The sequence below is a fragment of the Gracilinanus agilis genome, chromosome 1, assembly GCF_016433145.1.
Source record: "Gracilinanus agilis isolate LMUSP501 chromosome 1, AgileGrace, whole genome shotgun sequence".
Classification (NCBI taxonomy): domain Eukaryota; kingdom Metazoa; phylum Chordata; class Mammalia; order Didelphimorphia; family Didelphidae; genus Gracilinanus; species Gracilinanus agilis.
The window spans coordinates 113253932-113273130 of NC_058130.1; the positions used below are offsets into that span (position 1 = coordinate 113253932).

Below are 19199 nucleotides of genomic sequence, written 5' to 3' on the forward strand. Positions count from 1 at the left end.
TATATATATATATATATATATATATATATATATATATATATATATCATAGTCACCTTTCACCTGTAAAAGGCTTATGTCTCTTATGTTTTGATGCCCTAAACTAGCATGTGACCCAATTATTTTTGTTTTCTATTGGCTTCATTTGCCCTATAATTGATACTATGATTTTTTCACTTCTAATTTATTTGCAAATAACAAGTATAGAAAAAAATCTAAAAATTACATACATTTCTATTTATAAGCAATAGCTAACAATACACACATAAAGTAAAGCCACATACTATCTTTTTTCTTCTCCACTGTTCTCTGGTGCCTATAATTTAATAGGTGCTTAATAAATGTTTATTAGTTTACTAACTTACTAGGTGTTTTATAAATATTTATTGGTTGACGAACTTGGCTACTATGACCCTCAGTTCTTTAGACACTGTTGTGTTCCATGACTAATAACTCTAAAACAATACTAGAACAATATTGTTATTAAATGACATATCTTGATTTCAGGGAGAAGTTTCAAATTCATTAAAGAGCTTTTCAATTTCCCAAAAACAATCCAAACAATTCTATTCTTCACCTCTATTTTTCAATTCTAAAGGTAATTCATTGTTCATTTGTGGTGGCTTTTAAAAATTCTATATGCCAGAGAATAAATTTTGTAGGTTGCTCATTCAGTTTCACATGTCATAGTATGAAAAATTGACATTTTTTATTAAATAATTTAAAAAACCTTAAGAAAAAGAGTGGAAGATTATGAGTAGTTATGGCTTTATGATACAATAAGAAGCTAGACAAAAGAACAAGTTAAAAGATATTTTGGCATGAGCTCTAACTAAGCAAAGTCTTTAGGTGGGCAATTGTGGCTGAAATTAGGGTGGGGGGAGAATTTTTTAATAAGAAAACTTTTCTGTATCTGAGCTGCCACATTTGTAATTTGATATCACAACCTCAGATATGTTTCTTTAGGAAGAGAAGCTAATACTCAAGAAAAGAGATGAGAAAAATAGATTGAGTAAACAGAGGTCCATGTGGGCCTGCATAGTTTTGAGTGCATTGAAAGGCTGATCTCAAAGATATAAAAGAATATGATACAAAAAGAAAGAAAAAACCTTAGACATTATTTTTACCCAATAAAAGTGACTTGAAGGTATATCAATAACTATCCACCTACTTTTCCATCAACAAAAAATACTAGATGAGAATAATTTATCTATGAAAACTATGAATTGGCTGGCATCCTCAATGAATATATTAGGAGGGAACTGATTCAGATTTTTCCAAGCAGTATTTCACAGAAGGACATATTTTGAATCATCATAGAAATTACTGAAAAGAATAATAAGATTCTATTATGCTTACTGGTAGTGCAATCATTGCTGAATTGTACATATTCTGTCTCTACATGTCAACAGAATTTATTAAATGCATACTGTGTGAAGGCACTTGGCTAAGTGCTTGGGAAACAATTCCCTACAACATGCCCTTTCCTCTTTTTTATTTATTTTTTAAAAAAAAAAAGAAATATCTGGGACTAGCTGTATTATCCAAGGCAATGTGTAAATAAGATCTATACAGAATAAACTAGAGATCAACTAAAAGAGAAGGCATTATCAGTAAAGAGGATGAAGAAAAGTTTCTTGTAGAAGGTAAGATTTTAGCTGGGACTTTAAGGATACCAAGAATGTCAGGAGGTAGAGAAGATAAGGGAGAGAATTTCAGAAATGGTGAATAACTTGTAAAAATGTACTGAGTTAGAATATGGAGTGTAATATATGAGGAATAGTGGGGGGGGTCAGCATCATTGGAACATATGAGAATGTAGAAGTATAAGAAGACCAGAAAAGTTGAAAAGGAACAGGTTATGAAGGGCTATGAAAGTCAAATAGAATGTTATATTTGATTCTATAGCTAATAGGGAGCCACTGAAGTTTATTGATTGGGGGGGTGGGAAGGAGAAGCAGAGGTGATACAGTCAGATTAGAGCTTTAGGAGAACCACTTCAATATGTGAGTGGAGAATGGACTGGAGAGGCGAGCCAGGGAGACCAACTACATTATTACAATAGTCCCAGCATGACATGATGAAGGTCTATGCCAAGGTGATGCCAATATCAAAAGAGAGAAAGGGGTATGTATATACAAAAGATGATAAAAGTTACCATCTGAAGGACTTGGCAATAGCCTTGGATATGGGAGGCTGAGAGAGAGGAGTCAAAGATGACATTGAAGTTTCAAAATTAGGTGCCCTTGATAATAACATGTTAGGAAGAGAAGTTTAGAGAGAAGAGTTCAGCTTTGAACACATTGAGTTTAAAATTCCCATAGGAATTCCAGTTCCAATTATCCAATAGTCAGTTGGAGAAGTGAAATTAGAAGTCAAGAGGGATAACAGGACTAGCTAAATAAATAAGAAAATTGTCTTTAATGAAGTGACAACAGAATTCATGGGAGCTAATATGATCATAAAGTGAAATGCTATAGAGCAGGGGTCGGCAACCTTTTTGGCCGTGAGAGCCATAAACGCCACATTTTTTAAAATGTATTTTCGTGAGAGCCGTACAGTGCTCATAGTATAGTGCTCCTGTAACAGCGCCTGGAAAAAAAAAATGGACTTTATGGCTCCTGCAGAAAGAGTCATATCTGGCCCTCAAAAGAACCAGATATGGCTCGAGAGCCTTACGTTGCTGACCCCTGCTATAGAGGAATAAAAGAAAAGTCTGGACAGAGCCTTGGGGAACACCCACACTAAGTAGGTCTGACCTGGATTAAGACCGAGTAAACATCTCTTGCATCTATCCCTTTCTCTCCATCCACCTAGCTCACATCCTAATCTTGTTTTCTGACTAGACTACTATAATAGCCACCTAATTGTTTTCCCTGGATGGCCACTAAGGTGCTTTTCAGCATTAAAGCTACAATCCTATGATCTATGATCCTTTGAACATAATGGCAGTAATGCTGCATGGACACTTTCTAGTTCTCTTTCTAGAGCTTCATTAAATTTTTAAAATCCCCATGATGGTATGAAAATGAATTCCTGAATTCCCTATAGTCCATTTCCCTCATTTGTTTAATGAGCTGGGAATATAATCCTACTACTGTATGACACTAGGACTGAAATCCATTTGTGCAGAATACTATTAGTATTACAACAACAATGGTAACTTTCATTTGTATAGTACTTTCATGCTCTACAAATTTGCCTTGGATAATACAGCTAGCCCCTGTTAATTGTTTTATCTCTTAAAAGTAAATAAATAAAAAGAGGGCAGGGCATATTGTAGGGAATTGGTTCCCAATCTCAGGTCAAAATCCAAATTCATATCTAAAAGTGTCTGACAAAAGGGTCCAAAAGAGTACTTTGGAGCATTTCAAATGATCTAAGAATTAATTGGTCTTTATATACTAGTCATTCCCTCCTGAAGATCTCTCTTTCCTCAAGTACTAGAAGAAGGCAGAGAGAAGCTCAGCCTGAACTACAGAGGTGAGAAGGGAAGTGGGGCTGTAGGGACAATTATGAATGAGCAACCTGGAGAGTTCTCCTAAGATGGTTCTCTCCTACAAACTAAACTGAAAAATAATATTATATTATATAGATTTCTGAGTTATCTTGATAGTAAAATGAAGAGGATAAAAAGAGGAAGAGTAATGTACACCAGTAATTTCATTAGCTAGTTAACAAAAATATTCATGAAACAATTAGGTATCGTGATGATTGGTTTTGTGAAACTTTAGACTTAGCAAGACATATTCATATGAATTATTTCCTTTGTGTTTTAGGACTTTTTCATTAAGGTCTAGTTATTCTCATTTTATAAACGTGGTTATATACTGATATTGAGAAAGTAAGTGACTTGTCCCAAGTTAGTGAAAGAGGCTATGTGTCCTAACACCTAATCTAGTGATCTTTCTAGTGTATTAGTGATGTCCCTCATTGGACAAAACAAGGCAGTCATTAATTAACCACAGAACAAGTTAAGTTCTTGGTTCTCAGTTTCTCTACTTTTAAAATAATGGCAATGATATTTAATAGTTTATATCCCTAGATTTATGGTTATAAATTTATTATTTTAAAATTCCATAAAAGTAGTTCTCTAATGAACTATGAGAAATACTATTTCTCATACTAATCTCATAATTTAATTAGCATTTTGAAATAATGGTGGTTTTTAAAAATGAATAATTTAGAAAGTAGAGATGGAGATCAAAAAAATTAGTACAAATTTTAACAGTAGTTAAAATTTATGTTTTCCCCAATTTATGCACATATATCTACCTACATAAATACACACACATATATTACACACATAGCTGGAAAAGAAACAACTTATATAATAATCATCCTCACATAACTATCGCCAACTCATTTTTGAAATTCTTCAAACCACAAGGTCTTTTTAAAACAGAAATGTAATCCTATTACAGGAATGAAAAATATACTCCCAGACTTGCTAGAAAATATCATAATTTGATCAAGACCTTTCTTTAAAGTACTGACCATTGTTTCAAAACTGTGTTTTAGTTACAGAATATGTACCATGGAATATGCCCCCCAAATGGATTTTAATGACCTTTAATGACCTTAATAATGATCTATATAAAATGAAAATTTCCCAAGACAAAAAATATTGTCTATTATAGTAAGTGATAGCACATTCCCCTACAAAATGATATCTCTTTTATAATGAAGAATGAAGGAAAATGTCTCCAAATGAAGAAGAGAGATGAAGCTGAAATTAGTTATTTAGAGCTTATAAGCTAGAAACAGTTAAGCACGTGCATATGACATTCGGCAATGTCTTATCTTTAGTTTGTCAAGGTTTTTAAATCCCTCTTGAGCTGGAGTACCATTTTTAGCTTGGCTAGGTCAGAATGACACTGAGCAATATGAGTGATGACACACAAGACAGCTATATGGACAGAGTTGTCATCAGCAAGCCAGCTGTGCTAACACCTGTATGTCCTGCACAACTGATCTTTAGGAACATGGATCAAGAAAGAATGGTAAAGTGGGAGGGAATAGTATGAGAGGGAGGTGAAGGTTTATGAGTCTCTTATAAAAAGCCATTTATTACACTCTACTAAAAATAGGCTTGTAGAAACACAAAAGAAAATAAATAATTTTTTAGTTTTAAATCATTTTTGTCATACTATATATGATGTTTATTTTATATTCCTTAAAATTTACTGAAAACTAAAAATTAAAAGATGATTATATACATATGTATATATACATATATACACACAACAAAAGTAAACTGACTAAAGTAATCTATTTTTCCAAATTATAAAATAATGAAATAAGTTTAACCAAAAAACATTTTCCACACATTAACTCTGTAAAATCATGTCCTCATTTTAAACCTTCATAATATTTTTCTTTCTTCAAGGTTGAGGTCAGGTGCCACCTCTCCATGATGACTCAAAAACTTTCTGGCAATATTACTAGATAAAATACTATCTCCCCCTTCAGACTTTATTAGAACTCTGCGTTTGAACTCCCTTTCGCTCTGATCATCTACTGTCTGTTATACTATCTATCCTCAGATTACACAATCCTATAAAATGTATGCTCCCAGAAATCAAGGCCTTTCATTTTTTGTTTTGTGTTTCCAGAACTTAGTACCCAGTAGATGTTTAAACTAATATCTTTTGAATTGTTAAGTTTAAAAAACCCTGTCTCAGAAAGGTTATGTGACTAAGACTTGAATTCAAATTGTCTAACTGCAAATTCAGTGTGCTTACATGGGAATATTTAATTTTGCCATCTGGCTTCACTGCTACTTTGCTCCCTACCTCACTCTTATAAAGTTGATTTTACCTCCTCCTCAAAGAAAACTGGACTTCACTAATGAAATAGCCTTGTCTTGTCTCTGATAAATGAGCTTTCACTTCATCATTCCCAGACACAGGAATCATTTCCTGGCCATCAGCTCCAATCCATGACTGGAAAGAGCCATACACCTCCCTTTCCTGAAAACTTTTGTGAGTGATCATCTCCCTTTAGAATGTAAGCTTCTTGGGGGGTAGAGATTGTCTTGTTTGCTTATATTTATATCCCCAGCATTTAGCATAGCATATCTAGCACCTCATAAATGCCTAGTATATGCTACCTCTCCATCTATCTACCTATCATCTACCTGCTATAAGCCACACACTATGCCAGATGCCAGGATGCAAAGAAAACAGGAGTTGTTGCCCTCATAAAGTTTACATTCTTTTGGAAGAAAATAACATGTACAAAGACAAGCAAATATAAATTATATATAACATGAGTACAGAGTAATGGGGGAGGAGGGCCTGAAAACTAAAGAGAATTTAAAAAGGCCTTCTGCAAGAAAAACTGAGGTTGATCCTGCAGGAAGTCAGGAAATCTATGAGGCAGAAGGCAGAAGGGAGTGGGGTCCAGAGTTAGGAGAGGAAATGCTGTATATGAAGAGTATTAAGAGGTTATTTGGTTTGGAATACGAATTCCATAATAAAGAAGAATGTAAAATAACTATGGAAAGGCAGGCTGTATGAAAAGTGTGAAGGGCTTTAAAAGTCAAACAGGGAAGGATGTATTTTATCCTAGAGGTAATAATGAATCACTGGAGTATTCTGAGAACAGTGGCAGGGTCAGACCTAAGAATTAGGAATATCAATTTGGCAGATGTGTGGAGGACAGATTAGGAAGGTGAGAGCCTGGAGTTATTTTTTGGTGCTCTCTCCAGCCTGCCAAGGTTAGAATACTTAGCTAAAGTGAGCAGTATAGAAGAATATATTTAATGGCTTCTTTAAATCTCTGGATTTAAAGTTTTCTAAATTATGAAGCAAGCCCCTCTGAGAGATTCAGAGGTTTACAGGGAGAGAATCCAAGTCAACAAAAGGAAGATATATCTAACAAATTCTTTGCAAATGATAGAAGTTGGGGTCAGGGGAGGCGGCGTCATTGGTCAAAGGTTGTGGGCACAGGTTGCTGGCTCTGCCTCAGGTAAGCTCCAGTGATGCCACAACGGGCTCTCTCTTCTTGTTCTTAATAGGGTAGGGGTTAAAGGACCAAAAGACCAGGTTCCCTTTTAAGGAAAAATAGGGTAGGAATTTATCGCACAAAGTGTATGCTGATGCCAACTGGATGCCTCCCATGAGCACCTTGTGTGCACATGACATAGAGGTACCCTGATGCCTATGTTTTATATACTGTTCTTTGGACCCTCCAGTGCCGCTAATCATATCCTAAGGCCGAGCCTTTTATTCTTCCTTGGGCAAAAGAAGTTCCTAGATCCTGGCTAGAGGTCCCGCAGGGTCAGGTGGGAAAAGATCCACATAAGCTTGCAAATTCAGACCTTCTTTCCCCAGCCCGATTCAAGGAAGCTAAACTGAGGGAGGTGGCTTATAGATAAATGGAGAAGTGAGAAATGGAAGCCACATAAGTACAGTGTAAATAGTGTTGGACTTAGTTTAAGGAATTGAGTTCATAATTTAACCCAAAGGTCTTTTAACTTCTATGGGACTCCGTTTTTTCCAAAAAATATAAACTGTAAAATATAAGCTATAAAATGAGGTGGTAGGACTAGGTAACCTTGAAGGTCATTTACATTTCTAAATTTTTGACTATATGACACTAGGATAATAGATACAACAAATTATTTACATTATTTTATAGGTTACTTTCATTATGCATTTAATATTTGTTATAAATATAATAAAATTTATTTAAATTCAATAAAATATGAGCTAAGACAATTATTTGTGTATTGTTTTATGGAAAGCTAGTAGGGAGGGAGGCAATAATTTTGTTATTGAAAAGCGAAACACTATTACATAAAATCTGAAAATCACTCATGGTTTCTTATACTGTCTCTAAGGTAATAACATATTCAGGGCCTTCAGGCAAACCAATATGACACTATGGGGAAGGAGAATAAATATAGTACCTACTCTGTATCAGGCACTGTGTAGAATGCTTTACAAATATTATCTCATTTGATGCTCACAACCACCTTGAGAAGTAGGTGCTTTTATTATCCCCATTTACACTTGAGAAAATTGAGACAAAAAGAATTTAAGTTCCTTACAAAGAATCACATAGTAAATATCTGAGGTCAAATTTGAATTCAGGTTTTCCTGACTCTCTGCCTGGTGTAATCCACCATCCACTATACCACCTAGTTTCCTTTGCCACATTATTTTCTCCAACATTATAGCCATTATAAGAAAGTATCCATTATGATTACTTTAGCTAAGCTCCCTAAACTTGCAATGTCAGGCTATGCCTTCAAGGTCCAAGGGCTCAACAGAAACTCAATGGGACTACAGGATGAGGTTTTATTAATTCAACAGGGAATAAATAATTCACATAGTATTATAGACCCTTCATAATTAGGACCCAACTTTTAACTTCAACAAAAGATTTAACTAAGTACCTATTTTATGTATAAGACAAAAATGAAATAGTCCTTGCCTGTGAGGAGCTTATATTTTGCTGAGATGATATGAAATATGCATTGTATATGAATGATATATTATAATAATATATTATGTGATATATTATGTAGCATTTATATTATGTTGTTCTATATTATACATTCTATACATTACAATGTATAATATCTTCTTGTATATTGTATTATAATATAATAATAAATATAGATATGCATATATAAATAAAATTCAAATGGGAGAATGCACTAATAACCAGAGGTGGAGGTGATGGGAGAAAGACAAATTAGGAAAGGCCTAACATAGGAAATAGCAGCAAAGATATACTTTATGGAACATAAGGATTTTATGAAGTAAAGTATACATTTGAAACATAAGGAATCACCTTAAAATGGCAGAGGTGGGAGATGAAATGTTGTCTAAAAAGATCAGCTAGTGGGCCAATTTGAATAGAATGGTTAGTGAATAAAGGAGAATATTATGAAAGAATACAGAAAGGTAAATGGACACTCTGTGAAAGACTTTAAATGAGTATCTTTTCTGTATGACCCTGGGAGAAGCATCTACAAAGTATATTGCTTCTGTTCCCTCAGGACCCTAGAGAAATGTGCTGAATTGGGGATATGGACAATGAGTTCAAAATGGAACACAGGTTATTTGCCAAAGGCAGTAAATCTTTTAATGGGTGGAGAGAGTGTAATGGAGTATTGGTCCAGTGAGAACTCCATCCTGGAAGCATTCATAGGGACCCAGATGGATGTTTGAAGAGTTTCAGGAACTCTTTCAGGAAGTTTTTGATGATGTGAATGGACTATCCTAACTCTTCTATTTAAAAAGTATAGTATTCAGTGAATGTTGCCCATTTGCTACATGATGAAGAAAAGAATTTTGAATAGTTGCTCGATATAAATGAATAGGTCCTAATAAAAAGAAAGTACGCTCTGTTCTTCCTGTGCACTATGAATTGTAAGGAAAATTGTGAGCTTTCTACCAGTGGTTAGCAGGGCACCTTTCTCTCCCACAATGGGCAGCTGGTGAGTATCTGGCCTCCTAGGCAAACCCGAGTCTGGAATGAGGCACCTAATGTTTCTGTCTTCTTTCTTTGGTCTGGGAGCTTACAAGAAAGTTGTGTAGTCTTCCAGTTGCCAAGCAGCTGAATCTGATGCACTAGTGTAGAGCTCTGAGAGGTAAAATGCTTGATGCAGCCCAGCAGTGAAGCAACCCAGGAGCTCCAGGGCCATATCTTAGAACAAGTAAGTGACTTGCCAGTTGCTCTATCAAATTCAGAAGTGAACTTGATAGAGGTGGTGGATATTTCCATTCCCTCCTCATCTTTGTCTATTACAATTCTTCTATTGCTTTAAAGGGGATTCATGTGCCACCTTCCCCATAAAGCCTTTTCTAAGCAGATTTGCCTGATAATGTGGGAACTTTCCTATGTACCTATCATCTATTTGGCTAGAAGATACAAAAGTGAAGTGGAAAGAGCAACAGATATGGAATTAAGTGGTGTGATCCTAGGTCTATTATTTTCTGTTTGAACAGAAAGTTTGTCTTCTATGGACCTCAGTTTCCTCATCTTAAAAATAAAGCAGTTACATTAAATGATCCTTAATGTCCCTTTCAGCTGTAAAATCTTATGAAAATATGCCATATTCCCCATTTTAAATCATAAATTTCTTGGAGTTGGGACATAAACTTTGAATCACTTCCACTAAATAACACACACACACACACACACACACACACACACACACACACACATATAGTCATTGCTTGAGTAATGCTTGGTAAATTGAAAATTACTAGAGAATACTATAAATTTATAGCACTGGATCTGGATTCATTAAGATCTGAACCCAAATCTACCTTCAGATATTTACTTGCTAAGTGACCCCAGACAAGTCACTTAACCTATGCCAACCTCCATTTTTGAATCTATAAACTGTAGATAATAATACCTAGTTCTCAGATTTGTGAGAACATTTTGTGAGGGCAAAATGTGACAACATTTGTAAAGCACTTTGCAAACTGTAAAATGCTACACAAATTCTGCCTATTATTTTTAATAACAATAAAAATACATAATTTAATATCCCGTTATTTAGCCAAAGATTCTTAGGATTCAGTTGGGGAGGGATCTCCAAAAATATTTATTTAATTGGGCTGTTATATACTGATTATGTTTAATTAGACTGTAGAGTCCTTTGACATCTGGGGCTATCTTAGATTTTATTTTTGTGGGTTCAGGATTCCTTACACATAGAAGACCTTAAATAAATGCTTCTTGAGAGCCCCGACCCAACTGATTCAGACACATAAGTATATTCTCCTAAAATGCAAAGTTTTGTTATCCTTATTCTATTCTTTTATTCAATAACACAAAATTGGACAATTCTTCATCACTAGGGCACTCTACATTTAAAGGATTCAAAACATTCTATATTATAGCTGAGAGATAAAAGATAAGAAAGCTGTTCACAGATCATGAACAGTAATGCTTTCATGTGAAAGTGATTAGCCCACTTTTAAGTATTAATATTAGCTCCAAAAGGACTTTTTTTAAAAAATTCACAGCTAACTTCCTAATACAGTTTATGATTTAAGAGTATTTGAATGTATCAAATTGAAGAATATACAAGAATCAAATATATTTTCTTCTACTATATATGAAATAAAACCCTCAAAACAGAATCACTGACTTTTAAAGTCACAAAGAAAAGAGAAGATTGCATCTTCTCTAAAATGGAAAAGCAAAAAAAAATTATCTATAAAGAAATTCTTGTCAGGTTTTACAGAAGTGTTAAAAACTAATTCCAAACAAAAATAGATTCAACATCTAGAATAAAATAACTGATATTGAGATATATATATATATATATACATAAACGGTAAAAGATGTTTAAATTTTTAAAGGAAAATGTAGTATCTAGTAAACAGCAATAACATATACTCCTATATTAAGGAAGGATTTAGAATTTCTCTCCATCTCAATTCTGATTCCTTTTCTAAAAAGTTTTTTTGAAGATATTTTATTTTCCCAATTACATGTAATAATTTTCCACTCACATTTTCTTAAGTTATAAGATTGAAATTGTCTCCTTACCTCTTTTCCCTCTCCCTTCCTGGAAATGATAAGCAATTTAATCTGGGTTAAACGTGTACTATCATGCAAAACATATTTCCATATTGTTCATTGTTGTAGGAGAATACTCATAAAAAACCAAAACCCCAAAGTAAAGACTCAAATTAGCTAAAGCAAAAAAAAAAAAAAATGCTTTCATCTGCATTCCAACTCTAACAATTCTTTCTCTAAAAGTGGATAGCATTCTTTGTCATAATTCCTTCAGAACTTCCTGGATTATTGTATTGCTAAAAGTAAATGAGTCTTTTATAGTTAATCGTCATACAATATTGCTGTTACTGTGGGCAATGTTCTCCCTGTTCTGCTTATTTCACTGCATCAGTTCATATAGATCTTTCCAGCTTTTGCTGAAATCATCCTATTAATCACTTCTTATAACAATAGTTTCCTATCAACATCATATACCAAAAATTTTCAGCCATTCCCCAATTAAAAGGTATCACCTCCATTTCCAATTCTTTGCTACCACAAAAAAAGGAGCTATAAATATTTTTGTACAAATAGGTCCTTTCCCTTTTTTAAGATCCCTTTGGAAAACAAATCTAGTAATGGTATTACTGGGGAAAAGGTACGCAATTCTGATTTCAAAAGGAAATCAAGTCTACATCATTCTCATTTTAGTATGTAGGGTAAAGGGAAAACATGACAGAGAAGGATGTAGTGCCTCTATACCAGTGATTCCCAAAGTGGGTGCCACCGCCCCCTGGTGGGTGCTGCAGCGATCCAGGGGAGTGATGATGGCCACAGGTGCATTTATCTTTCCTATTAATTGCTATTAAAATTTAAAATAATTAATTCCCAGGGGCACTAAGTAATATTTTTTTCTGGAAAGGGGGCAGTAGGCCAAAAAAGTTTGGGAACCACTGCTCTATACCTAAATTTGAAAGTGGGAAAGCTCCTCAATGGAAAGCTGCAACAGAATGACTGTGCCACTTTCTAAAATATTCTTTTTTACCCTCCATTCCAATCAACATAACTTATTTAAAAGAGATAATTAACCTCAATAATTAATATTTCTATAATGCAACTCAAAATGTGAAAATAATTTTAAAATCTGAACAGGAAAATAATTTTGATAGTATTATAAGAGTAATTATCTATAAGCTATATAAAGAAATAGTTGTTAGACATTGCAAAGCAAAACTAGAATTCATAGGATATTTGTGAATATAGGGATTTTTCCATTTCGCTGTAGTCAGGTAATCAAAAGCTGCAGTAAAATTAAAGAGGCATGAATTGTGACTGTCCAGTTGTAACTACCCTATTTATATATGAAAATACTTTGCCACTCTCAAAAAGAAAGCAGAAGGTATGTCATTTATGTTTCTTATTGATGATGATTTTCCCAGTTTATTCCTATGAAAACTGCTAACCAATATTCCTCTCTACTAAGTAGAAGGGTTTGCAAGAAAATGCAATTCCAACTGGATAAAATAAAATCGCCTTGTACATGAAGTAACTGGCTTTTCCTATGGAAAGATTTAATAAGCATAAGTAATTTAACAAAAAAAAAACACCTTTCCTAGGGTAACTAAATTTTATATTTATCACAGAGGTATATTCATGGAATTTTTAAAAATATACTGACTAAATTTCTCAAATGATGAAATTTACATATTCTAATGATCACCTAGAAACTACATTTAAAATTTTAGCACTATAGACATAAGATTAGCCACTTTTAATGTCCAAGTTAAAAAGAAAGACCCAATAAATCAAATTGTTTAGGTGTAAATATTGATTTGATAATGTTATTTAGGAGAGAAAATTCTTTGGTGTTTTTTAAAAGTGGAATCAAAACTGTAATTAAATTTAATTCAAAAATAATCTTGAATTTGATTTATTTATGGATTACACTTATGTAAAATTTGCACGTTTTGCTTTTTAGCATGATATATGGTATTAATAGGAATAGAGAGATTTCCACTATTTGTTAATTAAAAGAATTTATATAATTGGACCTACAGTACTAGAATCTGTCTATATAGCACACACGTATACATAATATTTTGTTTTCACTAATAATAAGTCAATAAACGTTTATTAAGTTATCTACTACGTGTCAGAAACTGTGCTAATCACAATGATGTTACAATGGTATGCAAAGTAATAAAATGCATTGGATATAATAATGCAGTAAAAAGGTCACTGAGTGGAAATCAGTCAACTCTTTTTCATTAAGGGCCTATTATGTGCCAGACCCTGGGTTAAGAACTGGAGATACAAAGAAAAGCAAAAAAAAAAAAAAAAAAAAAGCCCCAGATCTCAAGGAGTTCATTATATAATGGAGAAGCCAATGTGCATACAATTAGGTACAAACAAGGCATATACTAGGTAAGAGAGAAGTGAGAAAGGGAAGACACAAAGATTGAGGACTAGGAAAAGGTTTTCACAGAAAGTGGGAGGCAAGGCTTTAGACAGAAAGGAAGGAAGCCATGAAAGCCAGGAGGTGGGGATGAGGAAGGAGAGTTCTAGGCAAGGGGGAAATGCCCCACATTGGAAGATGGAGATGCAGTATTGTGTATAAGAAATCACAAAGAGTGTCTCTGGATCACAAAGTAAGAACAAAGTATTGGAATTTCAGGAAGACAGGAAGGAGGGCCAGGTTACAAAGGACTTTAAAAGCCAAAAAGGTTTTATAGTTGATGCTGGAGATAACAAGGAATCACTAAAGCTAATTGAATAAGAGAGTGGCCTGGTAGGGTCTACATTTTCAGCAAGACCAGCTTGACAGATAAGTGGAAGCTGGATTGGAGAGATTTGAGGCAGGAGTTGATGAAGGCCTGTGCCTCTGGCACCTGCCACTTTGGAGGAGAGAAAGAGGTATATAGGAGTGCTTTTATGAATAAAAATGACAGAACTAGATCAGTGACTAGAAATGGAAGGTAAATGACAGTGAGCGTGTTAAGGATGACACCTAGGTGTAAGCCTGGGTGGCTGGGATGACATACTCTCCACAGGGAGGTTAGTTTTGGATATGTTGAGTTTATGATATCTATGAGATACCCAGTTAAGTCCATTAAGAAATTAGAGATACAAGACTAGAGGTCAATAGAGAGGTATGATTGTCATATTTGAGAATTATCATCACAGAGATGATAACTGAATCCATAAGAGCTGGTAAGATTACAAAACAAAATAATATGGAGGGAGAGCACAGGACAGAGCCTTGGTGTCCTTGTGGGACATCCTCAGTTAATTGGTGTGACCTGGATATGGATCTAGCAAAGAAGAGAGGAGTGGTCAAACAGATAGGAGGAAGACCAAAGGGGAACAGTGCCAGGAAAATGTAATGAAAAGAATAAAGAGAAGATGGTCAATACCGCCAGAGTGTAAAAATGTCAAAGAATGAGGAATGAAAAAAAGGCCATGAGATCTGGTGATTAAGAAATTCTTAGTCATTTTGGAGAAAGCAGTTTTAGTTCAATGATACAATGAGAAGCCAGCCTGCAAAGAGTAATTGATAGGAGAGAACAAAAATATGCCTATCACAGATGCCTTATGGCAGATGGCATTGGCACTACCTAATACTCCCCAACAACAAAAGTAGCACTAGTATGTGAGATCCAGAAGGCCGCAATGCACTAGGAACATTCAAATATTTATCTCAATAGTTGTGAGCTCCATCATGGTCCATTACTTACCTGCGTACACCTAATTCTTGCCTAGCTATTCAACATATCCTTGGTTCTTCTATTTCAGTACTTTTGCTCATCCATTCTTTCACATTTATGGATCTTCCTATGTAGGAAACTGTTCCTATGTAGGAAGACTGATCTTCGAATGTAGGAAATGTCAAGCCAAAAAAAGTAAATTTTTGCTTATTCCCTTCCTATCTCTTAGTAGATCTTTCTACAGGCTATCTTCTTGGAGAGATCAGAGTTTGGAGTTCAATTCTTCCTTGATATCCAATAGTGGAAGTAAATGGCCTCAACTGGTCTATGACAATTTAAATTCTTCATCCATATTCTTTTAGTTACAGCAGCCTAACAGGGGAATGGAGGGATAGGGTACCTTCCCTCCTTATAAGCAACTAATCAAAATAGAAAAATGGTATGATCAGATACAAAGGGAATGAGAAGCTATTTTCATAAATGGAGCTTAGACCTCTCTAGCCTTAAAATGCTAGCTTCTGGAGTTAAGCAACTGCCCTCCAGGAAGAGATTAGTTGGCTACCTCCTCAGCTTACTTGGCCTCCTCAGCCCCAGCCCACTGAGATTCCATACATATTTTTAGAGTATGCTGAAAAATTGGCAGGTTTCCCTTTTAAAGAAAGCAGTATAAGAAGTGCTCTCCCCATTAAAGATTCTATCTGTTCATGCAAAGAGCAGGTTGTAACTCTTCTGACAGACTAGGTCATCCAATGGTAGATGCTGCTGATAATCCAAAACTGACCAGTTGAAAAGCCCATAGGGCTCTGGCTACACATCAAAATAAGCTATACATCAAATACATAGGTAAAGTGCTTGGCAAACCAGAAAGTACTACATAAATGCTATCATTATTATTGTTATTTTTACAAATGTCATAACTCTGGGCAACAGTATCCCCTGGATTTCATTATAGTTATAATTATAGGATTTCATTATAATCAAATCAAGTCTAGGGTACTTGGTAATAGTTGAGTTTTGGACTTCCATAAAAATGCCCCTCTTTTACCCTCCTGAACTTCATTAGAAGTCAACTTCTTACTTTGTAAAATTTTCCACATTCTATGGTCTTTTTGAGCACACTGTCTCCAACTCATTACATATTAGTAAGCATTTCTCACTGATTTGAATATTAAGAGCTACCTATATCCACCATATGAAGTTGGCCAGATGGAATGAACAATCAGACTCTGAAAAATGTCAATTAGTAAACTCAGCATTCTCAAAGAGGTCATAATAAAGTTGTTATTGCCCAGGAAATGTCTTTTTACTAGATAGGATTTTGAATAGTAATTGTGCCTAGGATTACTCAATGACAAACCTACCCAGAACACATCCTTGCTCATCAATTATATTATTCACCCTCCTCTACTCAGCCTCATTTGAACCTGTATTCAATACTTCCTGGAAGTCCTGGAGGCTGATTTACAATGTGCTCTACACATTATAAGGAATCAGTGAATCAACAGATAAAAAGCAAATCCATATCAATGGATGAGAAAAAAATATATGTAATATACACACAAAGAACCTTAAAATCTGGTTGCCCCTCCTTAAATATAGGAATCAAAGATACTTCCTAATTGCCTAAGCGTGGATGCTAAAAGTGTTCCAGTTAGGACTGCTTGGAAAACCCCCAATTTTAGGAAGATTCACTCTTTATTTAAACATTGTTATGAAAGTTCCACCACTGCTCTAGGGTTCATCACCCCATAATTAAATTCCTGTGATATTAAGAGTGTTTAATTCTATTTGGTAGACTGTGAACAGGTGCAAGAAAGACACTTAAGAACTCCTAAAAACCTTCATACCCCTGAGTTAGTGAGTTAGTTCATATAACTCTTACAAATACTATATGTCTGTGTGTATGTATGTATGTATGTATGTATGTATGTATGTATGTATGTGTGAAAAAATGTAAATATTGTTCCTGAGGGATAAGGAAGCCCCCAATGAGAAGGGATTATGACAGTGCCAACTAAAATACAAGTATATTTTGTCAAAAGCTTTTTTTGCATCTATGGAATTAATCATGTGATTTCTGTTGTTTTTATTATAGATATGGTCAATTAGGCTGATAGTTTTCCTAATATTGAACCAGTCCTCCATTCCTGGTATAACGCTCATCTGGTCATTGGGAATGACATTGCTGTGGCCACCTGGCTAGTATTTTATAAAATACATGCACAAATCAGGCAGTCAATTAATAAATTACAACCATGCACTAAATGCCAAGCACTGTGCTAAGCACAGGGTATACAACAAGAAGTCAAAGTCAGTCCCTGTCCACAAGGAACTCAGGGATCTAATGGAGAAGACAAAATGTAATCAAGTCAATACAAAGCAAGCTAAATAAGATAAATAGGAAATCAAAAGCACAAAGGCTTTGCTATTAAAGGAGGTTGGGGAAGTCTATCTGTAGAAGATGGGATTTTAATTGAGGCTTATAGAAGCCAGAAGTCAAAGCAGAGGAAAACATTCATGATATGGGGGTCAGCCAGAGAGCCCCTGGAAATCAAAAGATGAAATGCCTTATTGTGGAACAACCAGGAAGCCAACACAGCTGGATTGAAGAGTTTGTGTCAGGGAGTGGTAAGGTGTAAGAAGACTAAAAGGGTAAGAGGGGACTAGGAAGGGCTTTGAATTCCAAGAAAAGCATTTTGGATTTGCTCCTGGACATAATAAGAAGTCACTGGAGATTACTGAGCATGGGAGTGACAATGTCATGCCTGCTTTTTAAGGAAATCACTTTAGTGGTTGAATAGAGGCTGATTTGAAGTGGGGAGAGACTTGAGGAAGGCAGACCCACTAGCAGAAATTGCAATAATCAGGGCCTACATTAGAGCGGTGGCACTGTCAGAGAAGAAAAGAAGACACACTGGAGAAATGTTAAAAAGGTGAAATGGTAAACCCTGACAACAAATTGAAATGGGGGGGAGAGAGATAGTAAGATAAGGTATATTCAGGCAGCAACAAGTGAAAAAGTCAAAAGCCTAAAAAATGCCTTTTGAGGGTTCAGAGTTGCCCCAGAACAATAGGAGCTCCCTGATCTCTTCCTGTTCTGTCAAAGCTTTCCAGAATTCTTAGGAAGTGATATACAAATTCACAAGTAGCCAGGATTTCTACCCCTGTTCTTCCCATTCTTCTGTGATCTCTTCTACAAATGGATTCCCACTAAAGATCAGTGTACAGAAACAATAGTTGTGCATCCTGCCCTCTGGCCTGGCTAGGCAGCCTTAGGCCACCTCTGACACAAGATAAGGAGTTAGGGCAAATGTTTCATCCATAGCTCTACCAATCATTAGATGCATGATCTTAGGTACTTTACTCAGTAATCTTATTTATAAAATTATGATGCTGGACTAGAAGATATTTAAGTTCCTTTTGTGAAGAGTGAATCAAACTTGTCTATCAATCAGCGACTTTTAAGTCAATCAATCAAAAACTTAAGTACCCCTACTTAGTGCCTTTCCAGTGACTAAGTATGAGAGTTCACAAATCACTTGCTAGATTGGGTGACAACTCCAGAGGCCACTTGGGCAATGCTAGGCAAATTGAAAGACTCTGATTGGTTCCCATAAAGTGGGGAAGGGACAGGAAGCCTCTCCATGGAAAAAAGACTATAAAAAGTACTGAAATTCCTGTCCAAGGACTTCTCCTTGAGGCTTCTCCTTTGAAGTTTTTCTTTGGAGTCTCTGCTCCTTGGATCTTCTCCATTGGACTTCTTCTTTGGAGGAGGGCTCCTTGGGGTCTCTAGATTTTGACTTCGACTTGGAGCTTTGAGCCTTTTGACTTGAGTTTTCAGCTTTGGGACTTCGACTTTCAGCTTGTTAGAGTTGGAGACTTTCTTGTTGGGTTCACTGTTGTCTCGAACTCATGAGGGTTTTTCTACATTGAGACTTTGCCTGGATATTGCCTGCCTTGCTGGTAAGTGACTGGGATTCCCAGGTAGAGATTAGAACTCTTGACAGGGAGCAAGCTTCATT

At 35.2% G+C, this 19199-nt stretch overlaps 1 protein-coding gene across 1 annotated transcript in view; it reads right to left on the minus strand.

Annotated features, from left to right (window-relative positions):
- The window catches only part of CCDC171 (coiled-coil domain containing 171), a 508587-nt gene that overhangs the window by 152610 nt on the left and 336778 nt on the right, over positions 1 to 19199 (minus strand). The window lies entirely within an intron of this gene.